Genomic DNA, 10,573 nt, shown 5'->3' with positions numbered 1-10,573 from the left:
AGGGGGGAGATAAATAAATAAAAATAATTCAGTAAGAGCGGAGATAAAACGGATGTCTTCTAAACAAATATACAACTTATTTTCCATCTGCTAGTTCCCAGTCTTTGGTTGCTGTGAGAGAGAAAGAGGAGCACTGCTGCATTTCACGAGAACCAGGATGTGCCTCCCAGGGTGCGGATCTGAAAGGTGGCCACTTGCATCCATGAGCCTGGCATTTTTATTGATAGGAGCAGTATAGTAACTGCTAAAATTCATCCTAATGAATGAGGGTTTTCCTTTGCATTTCTTAATATCTGAGAAATTCTCCAAAGAATTCTTCTGGGCATCCCAGCTTTATGTAAAGACTAAGGCTAAGTGGCTTAGTAGGATAAGTGCTTTATAAAGCAGCTCTGTAATATTTCGGTTGTCTTCTTTCATTTTAGTAACAAGCATAAGGGAAGCTAATGTCCCAGTACACAGGGATTTGCAATCACCATTAATGGAGATAATTCCCCTTATGGGAAACAATATAAAATACCATTGCAAGAGTTAAAACACTTTTCTGGGTTTTCTTTTTAATCACAACAGATTGGGTCTCTTGCTAAATTTCTTTGTGCTGTAGAGGAGAAAATAAATCTAGCAAAGAGAAGTTTTTTTAAATTCTTAAGATAAACCCTTGATGGGGGACAATAAAGGAATGATTCTGAGTGCCCCAAGGCAGCATCTATGTGATTGAGGAAAATGAAATAAAATCATGGCAACTATTAGCAGTTTAGTGAGTTTTAAATGAGTCCTGAACGATGGTAGAATTAGGAAGAGTTTTTACCTTTTTCACATTATCGTCACTAACAGGAGAGGTCTCAAATGCTGTTTGTTCTATTTTGATGGTAAATGCTGTTTTAACAAATATGCAGACAAGCTGCAGAGGAGCAACTGACTTAATTGCATGGCATGTCTATCTTATATTCTGTATTCATAGATCTCAGTCTACTGCAAAGCAGTCGGAGTCATTTTGTGGCTGAGAAAACCAGGTCACAGAGCAGTGATGTGGTTTGCCAGAGCTCACACTGCTGCCCCAGCATGAAGAGAAGTTCTGTTTCTGTCCCACTTCATGCCGAACCCACTGGGCACCCTTTCTTATGGGAGATCAATGGACAGTATGTGTTCAGAGATTTTCCTGGCATCTTTATGGTGGTACAATTCATAATGTCATTTGTGTGCGTCTTGTCTTTCCTGCCTTCGGTTTGGTCTGAATTACCAGGCCAAATTTATCTGTTTTCATTATTCAAACTCTAGTTAGGCCAGACCTTCATGGACAGAGTTTGCATTTCTGTTTTGAGAGAGAAATTTGGCCCGTTTCAGGAAGGATTAGATAGCTACCCCATCTGGAAAAAAAATATCTGCTCAAGGAATCTTAGTGTCCCTGTATTTAGGATCCATTAAAAGCTAAAGGTAAGCCACAAAATTATTTCTGGATCCAAATGCTTATTTTCCCAAGATCATAGTCATTCTGGGCTGGAATTTCAACTCAGCTATTTTGTTAAGTATCTTATTTTAGTGGCAAATAAGATTAATTTAGTTTAAATCCTAACTTTATTAAGGAGTGGTTTAGCTTTCTGTAACTGGGCCTGAGCAGCTAAGGAAGCAACTAGCAGCAAGGTTAACAAGCCAGGTTTTTTTTTTGAATCTTGAGCAAGTGATGGGAAGCTTGGCATCCCATGTCAGTGACACAACATGTGACCCATACAGCAATAATTAGAAATAGATTTTCTATTTCACTTTGTTGGAGGAAGGGCAATGAACAGTGAATCAGACTGTTTAATATAGTCAATGATAAACAATGAAGTGTGAGGAGGGGTTTTTTTAAATCTATGTTGAAGTTTTTCATCAAGATAGAATTTCATATGAAATTTCTTGCCTTACTGCTTCAGACAGAGCTGAAGTTGTGCTCTCACCTGCATTTACGTGTGTGAAGAGCAAATCACTTTGGCCATCAGGCTGCCAGCCACCATCACTCCACCACAAGGGCTGGGAGAGAATCACTTGCCATGTCCTACTTTTTTTTCCAGGTACCTTGTGTTCTTAAGAAAGCATTGGACAAGGCTTGGTTTGACACTTTGTAGATTTAGCCAGAAGTCTGTAAGTGTAGCAAGAACCTTGTTTTGTTCCTGGAAGCATTTTTGTGTTGGGAGAAAAAAAAAAAAACAAACACCTCTCTGGGGCTGAATGCCAAGTTACAAATGAAATGTACTGTAAGAATGAGAACATGCAAAGGAAGGAGAAGCCTTTAAAAAGCCAATTCAATGTTATTTTTTCTTTCTTTTCAAAATGCGGAAGCAGCTTGCGGTGCTCAGAAGCTCTTAGAATCTGTTTTTCATGTCTTTAAAATATACAGTAGTGGAGATTAATAAATTGGCTTGTTTTTTAATGAAGTGAATCTTGGAACTGGATTTGAACATTTGCTGCAAAGTCTTTTATTTAAATGCTTTCTTATTTATGGCGCCATGCTTGGAATGTTATACATAGCATTATCTGATTATTAACTCTTACAACAAGATGGATTTTAGGATTAAATAAATTGTGAGCATTCCTTTTACATTGCTGGAGCCAAAAGGGTTAGGAGTGTTAGATTTTCCAGCTGCAGCCATTCCCCCTGCAAAGCCCAGTGGCGTGTTACAGGGGCTGTGGTGGCTGAGCAGGAGGGAAGAAGTCGCTGGAAGCAGCAATGGGATGTGGAGCTTGAATTGCACGTCCTCTACTCACCACACAGGGTAGGTGACCAAACTGTTTCACGAGCGGCAGGCAGAGAGAGGGAATGGTAGCCTTGATTCAGCACAATATAAGCTCCGTGCTGGGCATGTTTTTATTGTCCTTTGAAGTCAGTCAGATTTGAACCTTTTGTGCTTTGTTTGCTAAGTTGTGTTTGGTATGCCAAGTTACTTTTTTGTGTTGCCAGGTTAGAGAGAGCATTATGAGCTGGTGTAATGTGCTAACACAAGTGATTATTCCAGGAGCTGTTTGAGGGGTGACATGTTTCTGTTGTGTGACTGGTCACAGTTATCTTTTTGGTGCAGAAAAATAGATGTTTTCTCTTTTCGCCGACTGCAATATAGCAATTACAGAACTCACTCGTGTAAAAGTGTTGTGTAAAAGTGCACGTATGAGCTGTCTGGATTCAGCTGCCCATCACACCTGTGTGTTCCCACTTCCACTTTTGGAAACCAGTTATGAGTCCAGGCCAAACCTTATCCCTTTTAAGCTTGTGGGGACTGACTTCAGTGGAACCTCAATTTGTCCCTCCTCTCAAGCAGGTTATTGCTTTGAACCTTTATGCTTGGAACTAGAGAGTTTTATGAGCCTGATATTGGCTTTGAGCCAACACTAATCTTCTAGTCAAGCAAGGAACAGTCATGTTTTTACATCCAAAGATTAAACATTTCCTTCCTGCTGTCACACCTGTTTCCATTGAAGAGTGTTAATTGCATAAAGAGTCTCTACCATTTACAGTCAGCTGTGCCTTGGAAGGAACAAGTCATCTTCTGTACACTCCTCTCCAGCTTCCACTGAAGTGTGTTCTTGGGTGATTAAGTCTTATGCAAACAAACTCTTGACTGGGTGATCGTTCCCTTGCCTGATCTCTCATATTTGTGTGTTATTCTCCTGTCTGCTCCATAGTGTGCAATTGCCTATCCTTCATTTCTCCATACAGCTAGGATGTGAGATTCAACCTCTTTGTTGCCAGGAACTTTGTACACTGATGCTGATTAGTCAATGAAGTGCTTTAGTCCCACCATCTAGTTTTGATTTCATTCAGTGATTTGGCTGGATGAAATGACTGGCACAGTTACTTAGGTTAGTATGGCTCGGTTGCACCTGCAGGCAGGGATTTTTTTTTGTCACAAAGTGTAATCAGGGAAAGATATATGGTTTGTCTTATTTCATTGACTTCAAATACAGCAGAAATCAATGTCAACTTAAATCTCATTGTTGAATAAGGCTTTTGTGCAAATGGGAAAGGAAAAGGAACAGGAAGAGGGAGGACAGTAAATGATGAATTGCTCAGTTCCACAGAAATGACGACAACAGATGTGAATTTTAGTAAGAGAGAACTAGCAGAAGGAGGAGAAGGTATCAGGTGAACCTTTCTCTTATGTCAGTGAGTAAATTGGGATATTTCAGCAAAATAGGCAATGGGAACAAGTGATACTGTGACTTTCTCGTCTGTTCTGTAGGCTTGAACAGTAATGTGACTGTTCTGCCTGAGATTACCTGTAAATTGGAGAGCACAGGGTACTTGTGACAGCCCTTTGATCTGACTGCCATGGTGGGTATTTTGAAAAGATCAGAAACACTGTCAGGCAGTGTCACTGGGTAGCAAGAGATGGGAATGAGGAATCTTGCCTAAAGAGCAAAAGGTGGAGAGCAGGATAATGGGAACAGCAATAAAACCTAGAGGCTGAGATGGGGAAAAGAGGAGGGAGTGAGGGCATGTAGGAGGGGAGTCCCTCACAGAGCAGAGGGATGGGCAAAGCCCCACCAGGTCCACGGCCCTCTGGGAGACTGGCTGTGCCCAGCTGGCCAAATGTGCCTTGCTTGTCTGAGGGGAGCCTGGTGACAGCAGTCCATGGCAAGGGGCCCACTGTGACTTGTTTGTCCGCCTGCAGCTGAAGGGAAGTCTGACACCCTCCAAAGATACCAGGGAGCCTGTTGGCTGAGATTCCTTCTCTAGAAACGAGACTGTACCACTTAAAGATGCATTTTATGCTCTTGTGCTGATGTCTTTCACAGAAGAGCAGGAGAAATGGTTGGAACACTGTCTTTTGGAGTAGGCTCGTTGCAAGCAAATTACAGACCATGAGTAATGAATGCATTTGACAGCAGAGCTTTTGATTTTACAACACATTCATAACACCTTGGAGCACTTAGTACCTTGTTAACCCAATTAGCATACGCTAAAACTGCCAAAGCAGTCTGAACAGCTATTAATCACATGCCAAACTGTCCAAGATGGTGCTTTGTTATTACTGCAGAGGCAGCCACGAGTAGATTGTGAAAGAAGCATCTTTAAATGTCTAAATGCGTAGACAATTGGTTATAGTAAAGCCAAAGAATATTGAATCAGAAATTGATACAATAAAACAAGCTATCATGCCATAGACTGTCATGTGTCATAGACAGTGGAAGAGCTATAGTAGTGTATAAGTGGAAGTCACTTATCCTGAAGCTATAAAAAAAGCCCTAAATGATTTGTGCTGAGCAATCGCTGATAGTACCGTTCCATCCCGTAGGCTGTGCAGGTTGTTTCTAGCATGTTGCAGAAAAAGGAAGCATTAGCAAAACATGACTGCACCATGCAAGCAAACAGACGTGCAGCTAGGCTTGCACTTAGGTACTTGCATTGAGCAACTTCAGATTATACCCATCGTGAGTCATTTTCAGTCTCTAGGGTTCACGGCTAACGTTAAAGTACAGTTCAGCTATCAGGCACCAGTGATCCTTGACCTCTGTTGCAAGACAGCTTTTAAAGGTGTTCGTGTAATGAGACCATTTGGTCCTGTCCAGAAGGAATGGGACAAGGGATCTGTGTCACAAATAGGCTGTGTTAGCATGTCTGTTAGGGAGTTGCTTTCCAATTTCTATTCAAGTTCCCATAGCAGAGTCTCTTATGCTAGAAGAATTGTCTAACCTGCAGTAGTCAAAACTGATGTGGTTTCTAATAACATAGTAATGGGTATCTGTGTTCCTGCACGAGGTATAAATAATGCAAAAGGTCCTGAGAAACCTTCAAAAATTACATTTGACCTAAAAATGAAAACAGTAAGAGGATTCATAAGTCTCAAATCATTCTACTTCACCTGTGACTTGAAGAAGAGACTGCAGTTCTCAAAATCTGCTACATCTCATTTTTAGTTAATACAACTGGATTGCAAATCTGGTATATTGACTCCAGGAATAACAATGAAATAACAAATCAAGAGCATGAGTTAATAATGGATTAAATCCGGTGCTTGTAAGTAATGCCAGTTAGCACCTGTTTATAGAAAATAAAATTAAACTAGCTTCGTATTTTTTTATGAGGTTATAATTTTCAGCTAATAGAGGAAATAGTGTCTCAGTGATAGACTTTTGTGGGCATTTGATTTGGGCCACATGATATTTTTACTAACAAAGCAGAACAATAGAAAATAAACATGGCATGTATTACATGGATTGAAACCTGGCTCGTTGACAGATATAGGTATAAATAGAATTATTATAGGGCAGGCAAGTTTGTAGAGAAATCCTGATGAGATTTGTCATTACCCTTGTGATAGGAGAAAGTTTTTAGCTTTATTTTCTAAGGATACAAGGTTTTCTTTGATGTTTTCCACATCTGTTTGTGCTCTGCCCTCTAATAACTTTTGTACCCATTGGACAAATTTCAAGCAAATTGACAGAAGCTTCTGATCTCAAAAATAATTTCCATAGAGATCAGCATAAGGGTAGGGAGAGAGACCCAGAAGCTGCTCTAATTAGGAGAAATGCAGTAGTATGAACACATTTATTTATGGACACAGACATTACTAAAGAATCCACGTGGCTGAGAGACCTCATAGATGCTTGACTCTCACAAAAAGTTTCCACTGTAGCTGGAGACTGACCACACAGCCCCCATCTGTGGGGAGCGGGCCTGCACTAGTTCTGGTCCATGGGGACTACAAGTTATCTGTGAGAAGCTGAAAAAATAAGAGTATGCCACTAATGCTTGCAGCTGAGTGAGCAGCCAGGAGCACAAAGAACCACTTGGTGATCCAGATAACTTGGTAAGCTTGGCATAGGTAAACAGGACAAGCCCTAATACATGCAGATCTTATCATCATGGGGGGAAGAATATTAGCCACTCTTGTAGGTGCAGGGGTTAGCAGTGGTGTTGAGGAGACTGGCGAGTTCATCAAAGTTGTGGTGGTTTTTGCCTTGCTAGAAATGTGCTAATCCAAACTGCGTGTTGTTTGCAAAAAAAACCCCAAACATTAGTTCAAATGCAAGCTTGTATTTGATCTCATGAAAAGGTGACTGGCACTATCCCTGTTTCCAAGACACAGAAGGGATACAGGAGAGTGAGGTGGTTGAAGTTAAACTGGACAAGAAGCAGAGCTGGAGTTAAAACCGAGATCATCTATGTCCCAGGCAGTGGCCTTCTGCTAGGTTATTTTAACTTTCATATCTCTATGTTCCCATCTTTAAGTGGCAAACCAATCCATGTAAACATAAAAAAACCCCCTTCCTTATATGAAAGTTCATAGCAGCTTGGGGCATTCAGCACTCTTGAGACATAATTATGCTATGCTCTGTGGCTAACTCTTTAAGATTTTAATTATTTTGAAAACACATCTGTAACAGCATATACAAGAGCAACGGGGTAACAATAACAATAAAGTTGTGTTGTGTTCTTGGTATAAACTCTTTGGTTTGGGGTTTACAATTTATGTGTTCTGGAACTGGATTATTGCCTCATAAAACAATGCAGCAGCCTTTTCTCATTTAGTTAGCCATCCATTTTTATTAGGGTGCTCTATAGAATGCCTGCAATAATATTATAAAGGTGCAGAAGGTTCATTATTTCACAACAAGCGGCTAGCCAAGACCATTATTATTTTTACAACAGCCGGGCCTGCTATTGAAATATAGTTTTGATTATAACCTTTTTTTACCTCCTCCCTCTTTCTCTTTTCTCTACCAAAAGCAGAGAGCTGCAATTGTTCCTTTTCAGATTGCTTTTCCACTGCCCCACAAACATGTCATTTTCAGTGAAATGGATGGATTATAATGGGAACAGATCAGTGATAATGCATTACTGGAATACAGCCATCCCCAAGAGAGCTTATAATAATATCCAGTCTTCCTAAGCTTTAAAATCTGCAGTTTGGACAGCCTATAGCTCTAATATGACATCTAGTTCTGCATTTTCCCTGCACTTACAATTCTTTGATGCTCAATTATTGTTTGGGTTTTCCCTTCCCCATCATATTGCCATGACAACTGCCTTGCAGAAAATCCAGCACTCGACCAATACAGCCAGGACTTTAGAGAGGGGCTCCAGGCTGATAAAAGTTGCAATTGTTGCTCAAAGAGACTACTGAAGATTAATGACTCTGCTCTGAGCACTGTGGAGCAAATTTCTGAAAATCATTGTATTTAAATAAAAAATACATGCAAGTGATGTGTTCTCTGAGTCAGGAGCGTTGACACCTGCTGGGAGTGGTGGAGATACTGTAAACCCATGGTAAAAACATCTGTGGGTATTATTCCTGCGTATAGTTTCTTTATGCTGAATAGCTACGGTGTTTAATTAGCTGTGGTGGTTTTCCTTCACTTGTTCTCTGGTTGTAAATTGAACATATTGACCAGGGCTTGCCACTGGGGCTGGAGCAGGTTGGTTTGTCCTGGGCTGGTGCTGTGTGCCGTGCTCGTTCAGCCTAATGGTCCCGTTGATGAGACCAGTGCTCTGTTTCCTGCCGCTGGCCTGTCATAATTTCGTGGGCCCGTTACTGGTCGTAAGGAAGATGAATACAGAGCTGCAAATTGCTTGTGCTGAATCATAAAACAGGACTTGTTTCATAAGCCCATTAAGCACATGCCCCTAATGTTAAGCATATGCTGTGCTCTGCTCAGTAGGAATAGAGTTAGCACTGGCTTGAGATTAAGTGTATGTTTTTAAGTCCTACACTGATTTGAAGGTCTTAAGAGTTGTGAATCTCACTGGGACAATGAATTAGATACGTTGATTATATTTGCGAAAGTGTTAGCTATTTTCATATTCAGTAACAACATCTTTAATAGTATGTGCCACAATAGTTGTAACCAGCTGTCATGCAGCAGGATTTAAAAATTATCTTAACAGGAGTCAAAAAAAGGTATTTTGTCTTCCCCAAAGATAACAGTACACAGTTGGTTTAGAATTTGCCTCTCTCTGAAGGTGAGCGGTACTCCTCGGGACAGACTCCAAAATCACATCTGTTTGAGAGCACTATATTACAACCTTATGTTACTAAAATCAGAAGAAACATGTGTACTAGGAAAAGCCTAGCTTAGGAAAATATCTCGTGTATTCTAAGGGGATAAAAATATTAACTCAGACCAGATGCATGAAAGCTAGGGCCATCTTTGTTCACTACAGAAGATCTTTCAAAATCTGTTTCATATTGCGGCTGTCTGCCACATAAGATATCTGTTCGTGCCTATCGAGAAACCTGCAAGTACAAGAAATTCATGAAAAACTCAGAAAGTGTCCATGCTGCTAAGCAAAGAAGAAATACATGCAGTCGGAAAGGGAACAATAATTCATTTTGAGATCTAAACCTGTTTCTAAATTAGCTGTGTGTATGTTAACTTCCTCAAATCAAGAGCTTAGCCATCTGTTTCAGTTAATTAGTTAGCCTTTAGCTGAAATTTAATCATTGTAGGAACAAGAGGTAGGGGAATCAGTAGTGCTAGAGGGTTCACAGGGACTATGCCAATGAGATTGAATTTTAGCATCAGGCCCCAGTGCTTAAATAAAGGGCACATTTGCATTGCTGCACAGGGTAAAATCCCTGCCAGGGCTAGCATGGCAATAAGGCTGCTGGGGATGCACAACTGTAGTGAAACATATTTTATTGCTCCTTGAAGATTCTTTGGTTTTGTTCCCATATCCGGGACATGATCCTCTTTGAAGACTGCTAGGTTCTCCTTTGATGCAGTGAGAATAGCAATGATAATAATAAATAAATTCGGACCTGCAAATTTGCTAACCTGGTGTTCATGGCCGAACTAGTCCGACCTTCTCCTGCTTGTGGTGAGCTGCAGGCCTGGGGCGAATTGTAGCAAAAACCTAAGAAGCGTTCAGGCAGCTGGGCCAGCCTTTTCCATTGGGGTTATTTCATGTCAATTGCTGCAAATTAGACATATAAAATTTATAATGTGTGGGTGCCTGTACACAGAAATTTAGGTTCCTCAGTATTTACAGAATATAAAACAATCCTCTTTGTTTAAGGCTAGGATGAACGTTTCTGTCACATTAGGAAAGCAACCTTATTTCATTCTGCAGCTGCTGTTTAAACACTACGAGATCTCTATTTAATCTTAGGCAAAGTTCAAAACGAGATGTTTCAAGCATCTGCTAACTATTATGGGACATGCCTGCTAGTAGAGGTAATAAATTATAGCCAGAGAGAATCAAATGTCTTAATAGTGTTTTTGTTCATTGCTTCGAAGTTTGTTCTCTTTCAGTGTTATCTGTTCTCTTTTTTAGCATGGTAGTCAACATGCCTGAAAAGAAGATTGTGCTGTGGGTGGGATTGCAGTGGGATGAGGGTGACACCCTCTATTTTAAGTAAGGGAAAAAACAATAAACAACTTGGCCTCTCTTTTCCAGAGCAGAGGGAAATCTAAATCAATCACAAAAACGCACCCTCTGTGCTACGTGCCAAAAACAAGATGGGTGGTTCTCGCAGAATATGGGAGAGAGGGCATTTCAGTTTCCTCCAAAGGGGAGATAACAGATCAGCTTTCTCGTTTGTCATGGAAACCTTTTGTCAACCCAGTAACAATGACGTCAAGGTGGCAGTGGCACGGA

At 40.6% G+C, this 10,573-nt stretch overlaps 1 protein-coding gene across 1 annotated transcript in view; it reads left to right on the top strand.

Annotated features, from left to right (window-relative positions):
* The window catches only part of LOC104158813 (kalirin), a gene marked incomplete at both ends in the record, with an annotated part of 73,771 nt that overhangs the window by 46,988 nt on the left and 16,210 nt on the right, over positions 1-10,573 (top strand). The window lies entirely within an intron of this gene.

The sequence above is a fragment of the Cariama cristata genome, unplaced genomic scaffold, assembly GCF_000690535.1.
Source record: "Cariama cristata isolate BGI_N322 unplaced genomic scaffold, ASM69053v1 scaffold19063, whole genome shotgun sequence".
Classification (NCBI taxonomy): domain Eukaryota; kingdom Metazoa; phylum Chordata; class Aves; order Cariamiformes; family Cariamidae; genus Cariama; species Cariama cristata.
Note: the sequence above shows the minus strand (reverse complement) of the source record. Positions and strands in the feature narration are given on the sequence as shown.